This window comes from Bos javanicus, chromosome 1 (assembly GCF_032452875.1).
Source record: "Bos javanicus breed banteng chromosome 1, ARS-OSU_banteng_1.0, whole genome shotgun sequence".
In the NCBI taxonomy this organism is placed as follows: domain Eukaryota; kingdom Metazoa; phylum Chordata; class Mammalia; order Artiodactyla; family Bovidae; genus Bos; species Bos javanicus.
The window spans coordinates 58,158,318-58,179,423 of record NC_083868.1 but is presented as its reverse complement, the minus strand read 5'-3'; the positions used below and the strand labels follow the sequence as shown (position 1 = coordinate 58,179,423).

The 21,106-nt window shown below is 41.7% G+C and overlaps 1 protein-coding gene across 2 annotated transcripts in view; it reads right to left on the bottom strand.

The window, feature by feature from the left end:
- Positions 1–21,106, bottom strand: part of GTPBP8 (GTP binding protein 8 (putative)) — a 285,712-nt gene that overhangs the window by 66,343 nt on the left and 198,263 nt on the right. The gene's annotated exons all lie outside the window — the stretch shown is intronic.

Sequence of the window (21,106 nt, the reverse complement as noted above, 5' to 3'; positions counted from 1 at the left end):
AGTTCATGTGAGAAAGAGGATGAGAGTCTGGTGAGAGTGCAGTCAGCCTGGGAGAGTCAAATGCAGTTTTTTCTTCTAGGTAGATGGGGCCCTGGATAATTGGACCCAGGTGCCTGGGAGAGAGGCCACAAAGCTTTCAAGGTGTAATCAACCTACTTAAGATTATAAACAGCACATGTCCTTTGCTTGTCAGAGCGCTCTCAGCCTCACCTCTGACAGGACTCTCCAGTTCTTTCCCTTCAAACAAAAGTCCTCGCCTCCTCCTGCTGTTTCCACAACCCAGTTCCCATGACTTTTGTTCTTCCCACTGCTGAAGGGATTCTGCTTCAATCCCTTTTCCCAATCCCAGAATCAATCAGATGTATCTCCAATGTCAAGGATTCCTGGCAGGAGCCCCAAATGGGCAAGAGTGGAGTCCAGGTCCTCTGCACAGAGGGAGTTGGCCCTTGGCGGCCCTGCACAACACAAGATCACGGCAGGGCCACGATCTTGGCTAACTCCGCAGTGGCTGTCAAGCTCGCAGTACAATGCCTGGCATACTGGAGTTCAAAAAACCACACCAAGGACTCATCACAGCTGACACCTGACACTCACAGGTTAAGAACATGCAATTTTGATGAATCTGCCCAAACTTCAGCACCCATGAAATTCAGGTCTTTCATTTTCTTGAAGCTCAAATTTTAATTTCATCTTTGTGAGGCTAATCCGTGGGGAATAGTGATTGAGCTGAGTCCACTGTTCAATTTCAAAGCAACTTGGTGTATTTACTTATATCACATGGACAGGGATATAAACTCTCCTCAGGAGACAGAAGGAACTCCTAACATTCTCACTTATACCCTGCTGTAATTTCTGGAGGAAATTATATGCTATGCAGTGGTCCCCAAACTTTTGACCCCAGGGACCGGTTTCGTGGAAGACAACTTTTCCACAGATCAGGGGAGGGGATGGTTTTGGGATGATTCAAGTACATTCTATTTATTGTGCTCTGTCCATGGAATTCTTCAGGCAAGAGTACTAGAGTGGGTAGCCATTCCCTTCTCCAGGGGATCTTCCCGACGCAGAGATCAAACCTGGATCTCCTGCACTGCAGACAGATTCTTTACCATGTGAGCATCAGGAAAGCCCTGACTAACTTTTATTTCCATTATTATTACATCAGCTCCACCTCAGATCATCAAGTGTTAGATCCCGGAAGTTGGGGATCCCTGCTATAGAGGTAGGTAAAAACGTGGAGCTCCACAAGGAGATCCTCTTGATTTTCATGGATCTGTTATGGGCCTTGGGGCTTCCCTAGTGGCTCAGATGGTAAAGAATCTGCTCACAATGTGGGATATCCAGGTTCGATCCCTGGGTCAGGAATATCCTCTGGAGGAGGAAATGACAACCCACTCCAGTATTCTTGCCTAGGAAATTCCACGGACAGAGGAGCCTGGCGGCCTACAATCCATGGGGTCTCAAAGAATCGGACATGACTGAGTGACTATCACACACACATTACGGACCTTATTTTCTAACTCTTCCCCTAGCTTCTGAAACAGATAAACTCCATGTCCTCTTGCAGTCAAGATTCATTTAGTGTTTTCAGGCTGTCAGAAGGTCAGTAAGAGGAACTTAGAAGAGGGTCCCCATTATGTACCTTAGCCACAGAGGTGGTCAAACCTGTGACATGTCCTGAAACTGTCCACAGGGTCACTCTCCTTCCCCCAAAGGGAAGAAAGCTCCTATTGCAGGCTGCTCATGGGTCAGCTGTTGGCAGTCAGGGCGGGCCTCCAGATACCCTGCACCTCCCCCCAATCATGCCCACGTGGGGGTGGTTAACACAGGGCCTCCTCCCCTGTGGAGAATTAATTGGAAATGTTACACTTCAAGAGGAAAAACAAGAGTAATGGAAAAGGCATCTGTGTGTGACCAAAGCCTTAACTGAAAACAGGTTTTCTCTGCTCCCAGGCTAGGAACCCAGGAGGAGCCTGGGAGCCCAGCAGGCAGCAAGCACAGTGTGCATTTGGGGATGGAGTGACCCTGCCGTGATCTGTGCATGAGGAGGGAAGGTGTGTGTGTGGAGGGGGCTGGGAGGTTCAGGGGAGCAGGGGGAGAGGAGGAAAGTGGGGATGAAGAATGAGGAATGAGAGCTGTGGTGGGTGGTTTCTACTTTCTTCTGGGGTTGGGGTAGGGTAATGGAGGTAGGATGAACTAAGGTTATATCCGGTGGCTTCTTTGGAAACTGGGGCTTTTGAGTAATGACTAAAGTAATTTGACAAATACATGCTTAGTACCACTTAAGTTGTTTCTCCTCCCTTCTAAACTTATTCCCACCCAGATAAGCCCACCCCTTCCAAGGCTCCCAACCCCAGCTTCCCTTGGCTGCCCTTCTACCAGCCCCTGTTACACTGACCTTGTTTTTATAGACAGCCATTTTTTTCTCAAACCAAACTTAGGGGGACTGTAAGTCCAAATATTAGAAACAGAGTCTCCTGGCTTGGTATGTCTCTGGGTGCAGTCTATTGTTTTCAGATATGTCAATTAATTTCATAAACTTTTACTGAGCCCACTCTGGGTCAGAAATGATGCCATGCATGGGAAATAAAGGCACAGCCACTTTTCTCTAGAGTAGTGAGAACCATGGAGAAGGAAATGGAAACCCACTCCAATATTCTTGTCTGGAGAATCCCATGGACAGAGGAGCCTGGTGGGCTATAGTCCATGGGATTGCGAAGAGTTGGACACGACTGAGCAACTAACACACACAGTGAGAAACAAATAAATTAGCAATTGAGATGCAAGGGGAAGAATCATAGAGAGATGAAAACTTCCTGGAGATGACATCTGGACTGACTCTTGAATGGCGCGTGGGAGTTGCAGGCACTAAAGAGGAAAGGGGAACTCAGAAAAGACAGCTTAGTTCACATCCCAGCACTGCTTCTTCGAAATTGGGGGGGCCCAAGTTGGGCCAACTATGTAATGTCTCTAGTAACAACAACCCCACTGGGGGGTTATGAAGATAATTAAAAAACAAAGTGCTCTATGTAGGCCAGCCTTCTGGATTCTCAGTCCCAGAGGCCTTCATCTGCCTCTTCTTTCCTTCAGGACACTCCTGAGCAGCCATAAACTGCTAGGGCTTAGCTGCTAACCTCTAAGATCTCAAACCATGAAAAGTCTTTGTGTCTCTCACTCTCCCACCTCTCTCCCACCTGTGCCGATGCTGGACTGCCTCTGGATCCCATCTGTGAACTTTAGTCCCTTGATATTCCCCATCTCAGTTCATCTGATACATGACCTTCCCGAAGTGAGAGGCCATGGTCAGCAAATAAGCGGCCTCTCTGGCCTCATCCACGCCCTTACCTCAACGCTTCTGCTTGCATATGCCCAACCGTGCTCAGCGGCACTGTCTTCTTTAGATTCCTGCTCCTGTCACTTATGCAACCTACAGAAAGCCTGGGCTTCCCCAGTGGCTTATCAGGTAAAGAAGCCACCTGCAATGAATGACACACAGAGATGCAAGTTCGATCCTTGGGTCGGGAAGATCCCCTGAAGAAGGAAATGACAACCTGCTCCAGTATTCTTGCCTGGAAAATTCCATGTACAGAGGAGCCTGGCAGGCTACAGTCTAAATGGTCACAAAAGTCAGACAGGACTGAGTGACTAAGCACACAAACACACAGAAAGCCCAGACTGCTTAGTTCCATTACACAGGATGCTTTCCAATCTCTCAGGAGCCCTTTCTACTTCTAAATTATCTTTCTAATTTGCTCCTATTGAAATAAGTCAATGTATGCAAAGGGCCTAAAGAACTAAAGAGCCTCCTGATGTCAGTGAAAGAGAGTGCAAAAGTTGCCTTAAAGCTCAACATTCAGAAAATTAAGATAATGGCATCCAGTCCCATTACTTCACGGCAAATAGACAGGTAAACAGAGGAAACAGTGACAGACTTTATTTTTGGGGGCTCCAACATCACTGCAGATGGTGACTGCAGCCATGAAATTAAAAGACGCTTACTTCCTGGAAGGAAAATTATGACCAACCTAGACAGCATATTAAAAAGCAGAGACATTACTCTGCCAACAAAGGTCCGTCTAGTCAAGGCTATGGTTTTTCCAGCGGTCATGTATGGATGTGAGAGTTGGACTGTGAAGAAAGCTGAGCGCTGAAGAATTGATGCTTTTGAACTGTGATGTTGGAGAAGACTCTTGATTGCAAGGAGAGCCAACCAGTCCATCCTAAAGGAAATCAGTCCTGAATATTCATTGGAAGGACTGATGTTGAAACTGAAACTCCAATACTTTGGCTACCTGATGTGAAGAACTGACTCATTTGAAAAGACCCTGATGCTGGGAAAGATGGAAGGCAGGAGGAGAAGGGGATGACAGAGGATGAGATGGTTGGATGGTATCACCGACTCGATGGACATGAGTTTGAGTAAGCTCTGGGAGTTGGTGAAAGACAGGGAAGCCTGGCGTGCTGCAGTCCATGGGGTCACAAAGAGTCAGACATGACTGAGCGACTGAACTGAATTGATGCAAAGGGCCTAGCACGTGGCCTGAAACAGTAGAAGTCCAACATGTTCACGTCCCTCTCCTCTTCCCCTGATTCCTTGTCACATAAAAATGCTTAATCAAAACCTTTTCCATTCGTCTCACATCTCTGATTTCTTTAGGTCTAAGCTTTTACATTTTGCACAATCTTGTTCTAGTTCCTCATTCTCAGCTTACATATAATGATTAAGAGAACAGAGCTTGGTCTGGTCTGGTCATGTCTTTAAGCCTCCATTTTCTCTTCTGTAAGATGGAAATTACAATAGATATTATAAAAAGTACCCTTGCTATAGGTCTATTCAGGGGATTAACTGAAGAAGAGTGGCTCTTACACATATGCACAAGGAGACATGTGAAAATTGTTTATAGCTCATTGCTCAGAATAGCAAAATGGAAAACAACTCATACGCTTAATGATGAGAGATAAGTAGTGTATTTTCACCCAATGGAATATAAACAATAGTGAAAACTAGTGTTATTTAGTGTCACGTAACGCATATAAATCTTAGTGACATAATGTTGAGTGACCAAAGTAAATTCCAACAGACATTATAGTATAACCTGTTTAGAAAGTTCAAAAACAAGCAAAATAAGTCAAACTTATTTTTAAGATAAGAATATATATGTAATTAAACAGAAAACAGAGCAAGGACTCATAGACACAGAAGTCAGGATCATGGTTTCCTCTGAGGTGGAGGGGTGGGATGTGGATGAACACCTGGGTGGGTGTGGATTACTGGTAATGGTTGGTTCTTAAGTTGGGTTATAGGTTCATCATGTTCATCATATTATTAAAGATTAAACAAAATAAGATAGGGTCATGCATGGATCAATGAGAAGAAAACCTAGTTCTAACCAGTCTCTTAAATTCCCTTCCTGTTTTCTGTCTGCTTACTAGCATCTTCATTTGATTATTTCATTAGCTCTTGAAACTCAAAATATGGAAAACTGACTTTATATTGCCTTCAATTTGCTTAGGCTCCTTAATTCCAAATTTTTATAAATAAACTTCATCTGCTCCAGGGCAGCTTGTCCTATACCCAGATTTCTAAAAGACTCTCTGTTTCCCCTTAATTCAGCTATTTGACAAGTCTTACTTTCATGCCCAGAAAAAAATGCATCTAGAAAGAGGCAGAGCCAGAATTCTGCATCTGTTATACTATTTGTTGGTACAGCCTACACTTTTACTCACTCTGTGATACTGGCTCAGTGTGACCCTGAGGCAATGACCTCTGGCATTGAGGCCTGAGGATGCATCTGCCCTTCCCATCAGGGAAGCTGAAGCACCGGTCCACTCTTCTTGTTGCTCGTACCTTCTGTTGAGCACTGGCCTCTCCAAATCCAGGCTGCTGAGTACCCAGACCCACCCCCTGAAGTCCTGCCCAGTGTCTGGCTTTGACAAAATTTGCCAGGCCTGTTGGACAGCTCTTAAGGCCACCCGGTAGGGAAGAGGGCTACACTGGGCTCAGTGTTGGTGGGAATAAACAGCTCTTGTGAGCAGCTGGGATCAAGGTGGACTCTGCCAGATGGAATCCCTGGCTTTTTCTTTTCTTGGGCCCTGCTGAGCAGCAATCTCCAAGAGCAACCATAGAGTACAGCCTCAATGAGTTCGTACAGCAGCAATGGGGAGGACAGGCTGGGGCCAGGAGATATGACGGAGGTTTCAAGCACAGCCTCGACAGCCACTTCTCTGCCTGCAGAAGTGACTATTCCTAATAAGGACACAGCAGTTCCTGTTTATAGTTGTTCCAAACATCCCTCACGCCACAACCCCTTTACAGAATATATGCCAAGGCCCAGCAAACTTTTCTATTTAAAGACTCAGACACAGAGAACAGACTTGTGGGCAGGAAGGTAGGGGTGTAAAGGGTGGAATGAACTGAGAGAGTAACATTGAAACATATGCATTACCATATGTAAAATTAGATAGCTGGTGGAAACTTGCTGTGTGACGCAGGGAACTCAAATCCAATGCTCTGTGACAACCTAGGGGGTGGGATGGGGTGGGAGGGAGGTTCAAAAGGGAGAGGACATACGTATACCTATGGCTGATTCATGTTAATATGTGGCAGAAACCAACACAATATAGTAAAGCAATATCCCCCGATTAAAAAGAAATAAATTTTAAAAGTAAATAAAGAAGAACAACAACAAATATAAAGGCTCCTCTGACTTTACAACTGGTTAGGTCTGCAACCTTGCTGGATTCTGGTCTCTGCTCCCTTACAGAAGAGACTTGCTTTCTGTGTCTCAGCACAAATGCTCTGCCCTCTTTTCCCTCTTTTGTGTCTATCCTCAGGGTTCCCCTTGTGAGTTGAAGCTCATGAACAATGAACACCTACAGACAGGACCCTTTGGTGAGATCATTAACATTTCTTCAGATGTCTGGGCACCAGACACAGGAATTCTTCAAAATGCAAAGTAGACAATTCGTAAGAGATTGCCTATAAAGGGAATTTATGTAATTTAGATCCTAGAGTTTCAGGTTCTGTGAGAGGAGAGGTTTCTTGACCGACTCTGCTGTTCATTAGGAGGTAGGTCAGCATGGGAGATGAAGGGTCTCAGGACACAGAAAGAGAAACCTGTAAGAAAAGTTTCCTTTCTTTAGGTAGTTTTGGGAATGCTGGTTTTTTTGTTTTGTTTTGTTTTTGTTTTTTTCTGAAACATTCAACAAACATTTATTAAGGAACTACAGTATAAAATCATGCTGTTCTAGGACTGCTATTTCCGGGAATGCTGGTTTTTTTGTTTTGTTTTGTTTTTGTTTTTTTCTGAAACATTCAACAAACATTTATTAAGGAACTACAGTATAAAATCATGCTGTTCTAGGACTGCTATTTCCTTGAGATTTAAAAGAACTGGACTCTTGACTACTAATTTCTTTTCCTTCTTTCCTCTTCTCTTCACCCCCTCTCTACCTCCTTCATCGAAGGGACCTAGCTCTCTCTCAGGACTCTGTCACAGTACCCTCTGTGAGAGGAGCTGGGCTCTGGCATTAGCAGGGGCTTGTGATGTCAACTTTGCAGATAATTCACTCTGGGACCTTGGGCAAAGGATGAAATCCTTAATCTACAGGGTAGAGATCAAAAAGTTACCTCACAAGGTGGTGATAAGAATTAAATGAGATAATATACACCAGACACTTAAAATAGTTCACATTTTATGATCAACAAATGATGGTTATTGTTATTTTTTGTTAATGCCATTCTCTAATCTAACTGGGACTTATCACAGAACCTCATCTATCTGGAAGTCAACCGAAAAATACAAAATACATCAAAAGAAAAATATTTCTGAGCAACTAAAATTAGTGTCTATGGGTTGAAACACATTTTACTTGCAGAATGAGATTCTTATTTTGAGTCTATTTAATATTGCATGTGGAATCCTATTAAGCTCACAGCAGGTGAGGACTGTCAAACTAAACAGGGAAGTAGGCAGAGAGCATCAGAGTGTGAGAGCGGAACTCTGATGGTCAGAAACTAGAACTACAGACTAAGACGTAAGAATTACAACCATGCACTACTCAGGGGCATTCAGAATAGGTCAATTTATTGAACATCCAACAGACAACAGATACTCTATTGGGTGTATTGGGCATATTGTTCAATTTAATCCTCACAGCAATCCTCTGTAGCATCTATTTTTATTGCTATGTTACAAAGGTAATGTGGAGGTTCCTAGAGTTTAAGACATTTGTCACAAAGCTAGGAAAGGGGTATATCTCAGAGCCTGCCTACATTAAAAAAATTTTTTTTATTGAAGGATAATTGCTTTACAGAATTTTGTTATTTTCTGTCAAACCTCAACATGAATCACCCATAGGTATACATATATCCCCTCTCTTTTGAACCTCCCTCCCATCTCCCTCCCCATCCCACCCCTCTAGGCTGATAGAGAGCCCCTGTTTGAGTTTCCTGAGCCATACAGCAAATTCCTGTTGGCTCTCTATTTTACATATGGTAATGTAAATTTTCACGTTACTCTTTCCATACATCTCATTCTTTCCTCCCCTCTCCCCATGTCCATAAGTCTATTCTGTCTGTTTCTCCATTGTTGCCCTGTAAATAAATTCTTCAGTACCATTTTTATAGATTCCATGTATGTATGTTAGAATACGATATTTATCTTTCTCTTTCTGACTCACTTCACTCTGTACAGTAGATTCTAGGTTCATCCACCTCATCAGAACTGACTCAAATATGTTCCTTGTTATGGCTGAGTAACATTCCATTGTGTATATGTACCACAACTTCTTTATCCATTCATCTGTTGATAGACATCTAGGTTTCTTTCATGTTCTAGCTATTGTAAATAGTGCTGCAATGAGCAATGGGATACATGTGCCTTTTTCAATTTTGATTTCCTCAGGGTATATGCCTAGGAGTGGGATTGCTGGGTCATATGATAGTTTCATTCCTAGTTTTTTAAGGAATCTCCATACCGTCTTCCATAGTGGCTGTATCAATTTATGTTCCCACCAAAAGCACAAGAGTGGTCCCTTTTATCCACTCCCTCTCCAGCATTTACCATTTGTAGACTTTTTGATGATGGCCGTTCTGACTGATGTGAGGTGATATCTCATTGTAGTTTTGATTTGCATTTCTCTAATGATGAGCGATGTTGAGCATCTTTTTCACATGTTTGTTAGTGGTCTGTATATCTCCTTTGGAGAAATGTCTGTTTAGGTCTTTTTCCCACTTTTTGATTGGGTTGTTTGTTTTTCTGGTTTTGAGTTGTATGAGCTGCCTGTATATTTTGGAAATTAATCCTTTGTCAATTGTTTCATTTGCTATTATTTTCTCCCATTCTGAGTGTTGTCTTTTCACCTTGATTATAGTTTCCTTTGCTGTGCAAAAGCTTTTAAGTTTAGTCAGGTCACACTTGTTTACTTTTGTTTTTATTTCCATTACCCTAGAAGGCGGGTCATGGAGGATCTTGCTTTGATTTACGTCATCGAGTGTTTTGCGTATGTTTTCCTCTAAGAGTTTTATAGTTTCTGGTCTTATATTTAGGTCTTTAATCCATTTTATCTTTGTGTATGGTGTTAGGAAGTGTTCTAATTTCATTCTTTTATATGTGCTGTCCAGTTCTCCTAGTACCATTTATTGAAGAGGCTGTTTTTGCCCCATTGTATATTCTTGCCTCCTTTGTCAAAAATAAGGTACCCATAGGTGCATGGGTTTATTTCTGGGCTTTCTATCTTGTTCCATTGATCTATATTTCTGTTTTTGTGCCAGTATTCCCCCATACTGTCTTGATGACTGTAGCTTTATAGTATAATCTGAAGTCAGGAAGGATGATTCCTCCAGCTCCATTCTTCTTTCTCAGGACTGCTTTGGCTATTCAGGGTCTTTTGTGTTTCCATATGAATTGTGAAGTTTTTTGTTTCAGTTCTATGAAAAATGCCATTGGTAATTTGATAGGGATCACACTGAATGTGTAGATTGCATTTGGTAGTACAGTCATTTTCACAATATTGATTCTTCCTACCCAGGAACATGGAATATCTCTCCATCTGTTTATGTTGTCTTTGATTTCTTTCATTAGTGTCTTAAAATTTTCTGTGTACAGTTCTTTTGTCTCCTTAGGTAAGTTTATTCTTAGATATTCAATTCTTTTTGTTGCAAAGGTGAATAGGATTGATTCCTTAATTTCTCTTTCAGATTTTTCATTGTTAGTATATAGAAATGCAAGCGATTTTTGTGTATTGATTTTGTATCCTGAAACTTTGCTAAATTCACTGATTAGCTCTAGTAATTTTCTGATATTATCTTTAGGGTTTTCTATGTACAGTATCGGACAAGGCAATGGCACCCCACTCCAGTACTCTTGCCTGGAAAATCCCATGGATGGAGGAGCCTGATGGGCTGCAGTCCACGGGGTCCCGAAGAGTTGGACAAGACTGAGCGACTTCACTTTCACTTTTCACTTTCATGCATTGGAGAAGGAAATGGCAACCCACTCCAGTGTTCTTGCCTAGAGAATCCCAGGGATGGGGGAGCCTGGTGGGCTGCCATCTATGGGGTCGCACAGAGTCGGACACGACTGATGTGACTTAGCAGCAACAGCAGCATGTACAGTATCATGTCATCTGCAAATGGTGAGAGTTTTACTTCTTTTCTTATCTGGATTTCTTTTATTTTTTTTTTCTTCTCTGATTACTGTAGCTAGGACTTTCAGAACTATGTTGAATAACAGTGGTGGGAGTGGACACCCTTGTCTTGTTCCTGATCTTAGGGGGAATGCTTTCAGTTTTTCACCATTAAAAATAATGTTTGCCATAGGTGTATCATATATGGCCTTTACTCTGTTGAGGTAGGTTCCTTCTATGCCTATTTTTTGAAGAGTTTTAATCATAAATGGGTGCTGAATTTTGTCAAAGGGTTTTTCTGCATCTATTGAGATTATCATATGGTTTTTATCTTTCAATTTGTTAATATGGTGTATCATATTGATTTGTGAATATTGAAGAATCCTTGCATTCCTGGAATAAACCCAACTTGATTATGGTATATGAGCTTTTTGATGTTTGCTAAACTTTTGGTGAGGATTTTTGCATCTATGTTCATCAGTGATATTGGCCTGTAGTTTTCTTGGCCAGAGGAGCATAGCTTGCTGTGCTGCTCTTGTGAGTGTGAACTACAATTCTCAGGATGAGATTACTGAATGCTGAATTGGAAGGAGATACATACAATCAAGTCCTCCAAGCTGACACAAGCAGGCTCCAGCATACCACTGGGGGAGACTCATTCTTACATGCAACACCAGAGATCAAGCCCTGAGCCTTTGGAGTGGGAGCACTGACTCCATGACCCTAGAGTACCAGAGAATTACCCCTAGGGAGTTCCAAATAGTGAGAATGCACACAAATGAAACCACCTGAATACAAGACCCGGCATCACCCAACCACCAGGAGCACCCGGTGCAGGACACCTCATCTAAACAACAAAAATACAAGCCAAATCATCAGCAGACAGGATTACCACCTCACTTAGCCTTGCCCATCAGAGGAAAAACAAACAACCAAACAAACAAAAACTCAGCACAAATCTCACCCTACATGAAGCTTTCACAAACCACTGGACCAATCTTAGGAGGGAAGAAACCAAAAGGAAGAAAGAAATCAACCTTGAAGCCTGGCAAAAGGAGACTTCAAACACAATAAGTTAAAAAAAATAACGAAAAGGCATAGAAATGCTGTACAAATGAAGGAACAAACTAGAAATACAGGAGTCCAAATAAATGAAAAGGAAATAGGCAAACTACCTGAAAAAAGAATTCAGAATAATGATAGTAAAGATGATTAAAAACCTTGCTGACAGAATGGAGAAAATGCAAGTATCAATTAACAAAGATCCAGAAGAATTAAAGAATAAACATACAGAGACAAAAGGATTACTGAAATTAAAAATACTGTAGAAGGAATCAATGGCAGAATATCTGAAGCAGAAGAATGGATCAATGAACTGGAAGATAAAATGGTAGAAAAAACTGCTGAAGAGCAGAATAAAGTAGAAAGAATGAAAAGAACTGAGGATAGTCTCAGAGACCTCTGGGACAATATCAAACACACCAACATTTGAAGTGTAGGGGTCCCAGAGGAAGAAGAAAAAAGAAAGGTTATGAGAAAATTTTTGAAGAGATTATAGTTGAAAATTTCCCCAACATGGAAAAGGAAATAATCAAGTCCAAGAGGCACAAAGAGGATACAGGATAAACCCAAGGAGAAACACACCAAGACACATACTAATCAAACTAACAAAGACTAAACACAAAGAAAGAATATTAAAAGCAGCAAGGGAGAAGCAACAAGTAACATACAGGGGAAACCCCATACACTTAACATGTGATCTTTCAGCAGAAACTCTGCAGGCCAGAAGGGGATGGCAAGATATATTTAAAGTCCTAAAGAGAAAAATCTACAACCAAGATTTCTGTACCCAGCAAGGATCTCATTCAAAATTGATGAAGAAATAAAAAGCTTTTCAGACAAGCAAACGTTAAGACAATTCAGTACTACCAAACCAGCTTTACAATAAATGTTAAAGGGATTTTGACTTATATAGTCAAGAAATACAAGAGAAGAAAAAAGATATAAAAAATAAACCCCAAACATTTAAGAAAATGGCAACAGGAACATATACATCAATAATTACTTTAAATGTAAATGGACTAAATGCTCCAGCCAAAAGACACAGACTGGCTGAATGGATACAAAAACAAGACTCACATATATACTGTCTAAAAGAAACCCACTTCAGACCTCAAGACACATATAGACTGAAAGTGAGAGGATGGAAAAATATATTCCATGCAAATGGGAAGCAAAAGAAAGCTGGGGTAGCAATCCTCATATCAGACAAATAGACCTTAAAATAAAGATTCCAAGAGATAAGGAAGGATACTCCATAAAGATCAAGGGATCAATCCAAGAGGAAGACATAACAATTGTAAATATCTATGCACCCAACATAGGAGCACCTCAATACATAAGACAAACACTAACAGACATAAAAGGAGAAACTGACAGTAACACAATAAGAGTAGGAGACTTTAACACCCCACTCACACCAATGGACACATCATCAAAACAGAAAATTAATAAGGAAACACAAGTCTTAAATGATACATTATCTGAGATGTATCTCATTGATATCTTCAGGACATTCCATCCAAATGCAGAAGAATACACCTTCTTCTCAAGTGCACATGGAACATTCTCCAGGACAGACCATATCTTGGGTCACAAATCAAACCTCAGTAAATTTAAGAAAATTGAAATCGTATCAAGCATCTTCTCCGACCACAATGCTAGGAGACTAGATATCAATTACAAGAAAAAAACAGTAAGAAACACAAACACATGGAGATTAAACAACATGTTTCTAAATAACCAACAGGTTACTGAAGAAATCAAAAGGGAAATGAAAAAAGTTCGAGAAACAAATGACAATGAAAACACGACAACTCAAAACCTATGGGATGCAGCAAAAGCAGTTCTAAGAGGGACGTTTATAGCAATACAATCCTACCTCAAGAAACAAGAAAAACATCGAATAGACAACATAACTTTACACCTAAAATAACTGGAAAAAGAAGAACAAGAAAACCCCAAAATTAGTAGAAGGAAAGAAATCATAAAGATCTGAACAGAAATAAATCAAAAAGAAATGAAAGAAACAATAGTAAAGATTAATAAAACTAAAAGCTGGTTCTTTGAGAAGATAAACAAAATTGATAAGCCTTTAGTCAGACTCATCAAGAAAAAAAAAGAGAAGAATCAAATCAACAAAATTAGAAATGAAAAAGGAGAGGTTAAAACAAACAATGCAGTAATACAAAGGATTATAAGAGATTATTATGAACAACTATATGGCAATAAAATGGATAACCTGGAAGAAATGGACAGATACTTAGAAAAGTTCAATCTTCCAGGACTGAACCAGGAAGAAATAGAAATTATGAACAACCCAATTGCAAGCACTGAAATTGAAGATGTGATAAAAAAAAAAAAAAGAACTCCCAAAAAACAAAAGCCCAGGACCAGATGGCTTCTCAGGAGAATTCTATCAAACATTTAGAGAAGAGCTAATGCCTACCCTTCTAAAACTCTTTCAAAAATTGCAGCGAAACAAACACTTCCAAACTCATTCTATGAGGCCACCATCACCCTGATACCTGCCTACATTTAGAGTCCACATTTCTGATACTCCACACTTGCCCCCATACAGCTCTTTAGATCTCTAAAGATCCCATGTCTGTCTGTCTGTCCTCCCTCCCTTCCTCTCTCCCTCCCTTCTTTCCTTATTTTCTTCCTTCTATTCATCCCCTTGATAACTGATACAGAGTCCCTGATGTCAGGGTACTAAAGAAAACTTACTTTGAATGATTTTAGACTCACAAGAAGCTGCAAAATTATTTCCTATGTGTACTCTTCCGCTAGCTTACCCCAGTGTATTTTATTAGTTCATAATCAGAGGGAAAAAACTAATGCCAGTACAATGCCATTAAATGCACTATAGACCTTATTTGGATTTCACTAATTTTTGCAGCATTCACTTCTCAATGAACTTATAGTCTAGTATGTCTCTTATTATAGCAGTTTGTAATTGGCATTCCTCAAATAAAATTAAGTTCATATTTAAGAAGTTAAGGAAAAGTATATGCCTTTGGAAAAGATTTCATTCAAAATCACTGAGATAAAATTTTTCACTGAAAAGGGTAAACTCTTTGCTCTCTGGAATATTTACTTCTTCAAAACAATACATTTTCCAAAGCATTCTAGATAGCCAGAGGTGACACTCTATGATTTCTCTTTATGGGATGAAACCGGCCAAGTCTTTAGTGATATAGAAATCCCTAAAGAATTTAGCTCATGTTCAAGGTGTCCACATTTAACTATGCAGAGGTTTTCCCACCCTGGTTCTTTTCAGTTTCTAAAATGCATCAGGATGCCACATTACACAGTGTGGGTGGGATATTTTTAAGTCTAGCTATCTCCTCAATTCCTTCCATGTGTGCCATGGACTTTAAGTGCTGGAGTCAGGCATTTCTGAACACAATTTTCCATAAGTAGATTCACCACTCCCCATTGAAGCACACACATCTGATCTAGTTTAGGAGGGTGTGAGATGAGTCTTTTCTCTCACTTTAAGAACATTTAAAATGATCAAAAGTGAGATAGAGTGCTAGTTCTGACCTAGACAAGTTGGGGCCAAGAGAGTTCACTGTTTCTGCTGGCCTCCCACCAGGCAAGAGTGCAGCCCCTTAAACAGGGCTTTCAGGCTCTCTTACTTCCTGCTTATCTCATTTTTCTGCATTCACTTTTTTCTTTCTAGGCATCCACTTTTTTCTCCCCAAATGAATAAAGGTCTCCTGTAGAGCCCTTTTACAGAGACGTCCAACCAGATTGAGCAGGTAGGTTCCAAGCTGGTTGTGGCATCTTCCTTCCCAGCTGCTTTTTTTCCGTCTATAATCTCTGTTTTTGCTAATATATCACCATCCTCCAAGACACTGAGACTTGAAACTTCAAGAATACTCTCAATGCTGCCATGTCCTTTGCCCCTCACATCTGCTCGGGGCTGTCAATTCCATCTCTTGCTCATGTCTCCTTCTGTCCCGTTGTTTCCATTCACACTCTCTTGAATCCTGGGTGGGCAGGAAGGAAACTGGCTGCTTGCCTTTGCCAAACTGTGAACTCGCTGAGGGTGGGATCTGCATCTTAGCCATCTCTGTGGCTCTGAGACAGCTGTGCCATGCTTGACAGATGGCAGGCCTCTGTGCTATCTACTGAGTGGTTAACTCAGCAGCTGAATATCAATTTTGGAGGACTCATCCCCCAGGCAGAGCTCTGCTCATTCCAGGCTGGGCTCCAAGGTCCCAAAGGAAAAAGCACAATGGGGAGGCAGGCCAGGTAGCTTGGGGAACACAGGTCTCCCTGTGCCTCTCACCACTTGCTTAGGCCACTCCTATCTGCCCAAGGGCCATCTTCCTCTCTCCTCTTACCCCAAACTTCCCTGTCCCCGCAGGTGAGCCTATTATCTGAGAGTTGGAGGTTATGGATTCAGATTTCCTGTTACCTGTTCTCAGCAACATGCAGTCCCTTCTCATTCAACTATTGAGTTTGTTCTGCCATTTACAATCTCTTACTTTCTCTGTTCTTGCTCATTGTGTTTACATGGGACATTCATATACAAACGTTCTGTGTATGTGTGTGCATGTGCATATATCAGCACCACTTTGAAACGTACCCATCCCAGTCATTTCACCATTTCAGCTGTAATCGAACCAGAACTCAGAGACCAAAGTGGTGGCTCTGAGTTTACAGGGCCCGTTTGAGGCAGAGCCTTAGCAGACAACAGGATGTCATACATCCCCGGCCTCATGGCCTGCCCTGAGATCGAACTGATCATTGAAAACCCATCCCACAGAACTACATCTTTGAGCTGCATTCTGGTGGGTTTTCTTAGCCAGGTACTTCCAAACTTCAAAAGCTGTCTCTAATACCCTAGATTTGTGTTTTATCTGCTTCAGAAGATAATCAAGATCAAGTCAGGCATTTTGCAGGATTACACATGGAACATGCATCTGGAATATTGGCTGTGAAATATGTGCTGGAGTCTCCAGACAGATTAAGCTTTGTCCCCATTGGATACTGAAGGGTCACAGAGTCTGCCAAGCCTAGGACTTCCAGCTACACTTTGATTCACTGGAGAGACAGGGATGTGAGCCTGGATTGTGCTGGCTCCGAACCCCTTAAGCCCTTCAAAACGAGGATTGTGAAGAGGCCCTCAAATCTTTTTTGTGTTGAAGGCACTGTGTTTTTGGAAAAATACAACTTCCTACTTTTTATGCTGAATGCAAGGTTTTTAAATCCCCAAATAATGCTCATTAAGACATCAAACAGATCTCGCATAACAATATTTTGATGATTTAAGGGTAAGTAAATCGAAAGCATACGCATTAAATGTCCCTTACAATACACACATGTTTTAAGACTATGAAGGGAAAGTGCTTGACAAAAGGCAAACTGGGTTTCCCCAATCCCTGAACGTTTGAACAATAGGACATCGGATGAATTTCAAATGAAACCAGGTTCTCCTCTCTATAGGAGAAAATAGTAAGCCAGTTTTGTGTGTTTCCAAGGTAAATGATCAGCCTGATTCTGGAAAAGAGCAGCAGCCCTCACCCCGGCAAGCATGCCCTGCACTGTGAGCCACGGTTTTCAGTGGAGAAAAGGGAGTGAGGTAATGGCCACAGGCGCACCAGTTAACCCTCCAGAGTGGCCTGATTTACAACTGCTTTGGAAGCCTCACGATATTACATCTCTTGATTTTGTACACACAAATGTCTCAGCCTTCCCACCCACAGATGTGTTAGGTAGTATTAAAGACTTTCCACTGGGGCATGTGAAACCTTGGTTTTAGTCCAAGCCAAAATTCAGCCAATCCATGGGCTTTATAATTGAGGTCTAAATAGAACTTGGCATCGTCCTAGGGGCTCTCAATCAATCAACTGCCATTAAATGCCTCCTAGAGCAAGGCAGTGCTAAGGTGGTGGGGGGATGGAGGAGGAAGGGCATTAAAAAAAGTTAAGAAACTTAGAAGACCAAGTCCCAGTTTTAAGTAGCAAATGATCTAGTTAAAAGGCTGGGACACATGGGAAATTAACAAATGTCACCAGGCCGGCCTAAAAAAGCTCTCTGAAAGAGGAGATACTTGTGATGGGCCTTGAGGATTGAGCTGGTTCATTCACTGTGAAATGTTTATTTACCACCTACTGTAAGCAACACCCTGGGCTAGTACTGGGGATACAGAAGTAAATCAGACAGGCCTGGTCCTTGCCTTTGGACAGCTTGCACTTGACTTGGAAAGATAGGCATCAAGTAGTAATTGTGATATGCAGATGACACCACCCTTATGGCAGAAAGTGAAGAGGAACTAAAAAGCCTCTTGATGAAAGTGAAAGAGGAGAGTGAAAAAGTTGGCTTAAAGCTCAACATTCAGAAAACAAAGATCATGGCATCTGGTCCCATCACTTCATGGCAAATAGATGGGGAAACAGTGGAAACAGTGTCAGACTTTATTTTGGGGGGCTCCAAAATCACTGCAGATGGTGATTGCAGCCATGAAATTAAAAGACACTTACTCCTTGAAAGGAAAGTTATGACCAACCTAGACAGCACATTGAAAAGCAGAGACATTACTTTGCCAACAAAGGTCCATCTAGTCAAGGCTATGGTTTTTCCAGTGGTCATGTATGGATGTGAGAGTTGGACTGTGAAGAAAGCTGAGCGCCAAAGAATTGATGCTTTTGAACTGTGGTATTGGAGAAGACTCTTGAGAGTCCCTTGGACTGCAAGCAGATCCAACCAGTCCATCCTAAAGGAGACCAGTCCTGGGTGTTCTTTGGAAGGACTGATGCTAAAGCTGAAACTCCAGTACTTTGGCCACCTCATGCGAAGAGTTGACTCATTGGAAAAGACTCTGATGCTGGGAGGGATTGGGGGCAGGAGGAAAAGGAGACGACAGAGGATGAGATGGCTGGATGGCATCACCTACTTGATAGACGTGAGTTTGAGTGAACTCTGGGAGTTGGTGATGGACAAGGAGGCCTGGCGTGCTGCAATTCATGGGGTTGCAAAGAGTTGGACACGACTGAGTGACTGAACTGAACTAAACAAGGAAAAGGACAGGTACTGGGAGAAGCCTTTAGCAGGGGTATTTGACCAACATTACATGAGTTGAACTGTCCTAGACTCTTGAAGTGTGGTTCATACATCAGCTTGTTATACAGGCAGAATCTCAGGCCCTTCCCCAGTGCTAGTGAATTGGAATCTGCATTTTTAACTCAATGCCAGGTGATTCTTAACACACTGGATTTCTAGAAGCAGGACTATGGTAACAGTATGCAGCAAGAGTGTATAGGACTCTTGGATCACATGAGTGTTCAAATATCTGGATTGAACAGAACATACACCTCTTTTCCTGGATGACAGTTCTACCCCTGAATCAAATGTGGAGGAGTATATATCTCTCATGTAGATATTGAAGGACACCCAAGGTCAGTTAATAGACCACTCATCTTTGACTCTTATGGGGGCCCTCTTTGTCTATTTGTGTCTTATTTTCAGTTATACGTCTACTGGGTCAGGATCCTTTCATGTTCCAAAATAGGAGATCTGTTCTGTTTGGCATCAGTATTTCTCTCCTGTTTCCCTCCCTCCACTCTCTGTGCTGGCTAATGCTTTCCAGATGAGGTGCGAGCAGCTGCTAATTGTACCCGGATCAGTTTTGATTTGTGTTTCAGTCAGCAAGGCACCTCACTAATGGGTCTGAAACTTGGCAGCAGGCCTGGGACCAGTGTCAAAGGAAACAGATCCAAAAGGCACACGGAGAAAGGCAAGGAGACAGGGAGTGGATAGAAAAGGTTTGGAGGATGAAAGGAGGGGGAGGGAATCAAAGGGACAGGAGAGAACTAGAGAGCTTCTTGGGGGAAAAGAAGAGCAACAGATTGAGGAAAGCAGGGGATATGGAGAAGGGGGAGGGGGCAAACCCAGGAAAAGAGGGTGGGAGAGGCACAGAGGAAAGGAGCAACGGCATCTATACCTCTGAGAGGAGGCAAGATAATCGGACTGTGTTTTGTGATATGATCCTGGCGATGCCTGGGGTTGCTCAGCCAGCTTGCTGTACAGGTAACGGCAACTCTGTACACAGTGGGTATGAGATAGGGTGACCCCCTCATTTTTGCAGGAGTAATCTGATGCTTCTCTGTTTTCTCTGGCCCCCAGCTTTCCAAGGGCTTGACAGGGAGCACTGAACTCTGACAGCAGCCAGTGAGGGAAGGCTCAAGTTCCAAGCCTGAGAGAGTCGGGGGCCAGACACACCTTGGCTTTATGAGCTGAGGCCCAGGGAAGGGCCTCTCCTGGCTTGAGCTCCTGGAGCCTGATTTCCTGGAATCGAGTTGGAAAGGGGCCTTGTTAGGGGAAGCTAAGGACTAAGGCCTAAGGCCTTTCTAAATTGTGCACATTCATTGTATGTATTAAAGAAAGAAAGAAAGAAAGAAAGAAAAAAAAACACCTGTGTAAGAGGAGGAAATACACTTGGCAATATGAATTCCAAATTGTTTGAGTTGGGGGAGGACCCACATATACTTGCAGATTTGTGCAGGGAAGAGAGATTAAAGGAAAAATAAGGAGACAGAGCATCAAGAGGCACAAGAACAAGGAACAGAGGAAGATTGCCAGTGGGATAAGCTGAACCTTGCTTAGGGTACCAGAATATGGAGCCATACCCACCTCTGCCCCCAGCAAGAAACAAACAAGCCTGCATTTTGGAGAATAAAATTAATACTTCAAAAAAAAAAGCATTTTTGTTCAAACAAAGACTTGTACAAAAAAGTTCATAGCAGCACTATTTACAATCTCTGAAAGATGAAAACCACCCAAATACCCATCAACTGACGAGCACACGGATAAACAGAATATGTATATTCATAGAGTGAAATATTATCCAGCCATAAAAAAGAAATGAGGTCCTGATGCATGCTACAACAGTGATGAACTTTGCAAATAATATGCAAAGTTAAGGAAAATTGTATTATATGATTTCATCTATAGGAAATATCTAGAAATGGCAAATCCATAGTGACAAAATGCAGTTTAATTGCTGTTGTAGCCTTGGGGGAATGGAGAATGGGGAATGCCTGCTTAATGAGCATGGAGTTTCCATTTGGTGTGATAAAAAAGTTCTGGAACTAGACAGTGGTGATGGTTGCAAAACTTTGTGAATGTACTTAGTGACACTGAATTATTTTAAATAATTAATAAACAATGAATTATTATTTTAAAATGGCACATTTTATGCTGTGTATATTTTGCAAATAAAAAAATGCAAAAAAAAGCACTGAAAGAACTTTATTGTGAAAATCTGAAAGAAAAAAAAAATAAAAGCAATTTGTTTTCCCGTAAACTTGTTCTATGGTTAGGTACTCCTTTTATTTAAACTCATGTTTGGAAGGGTGTTATTGTAACTGCTGTAACATGGCCCTAAAAGGGAAAGAGAGAATAGGAA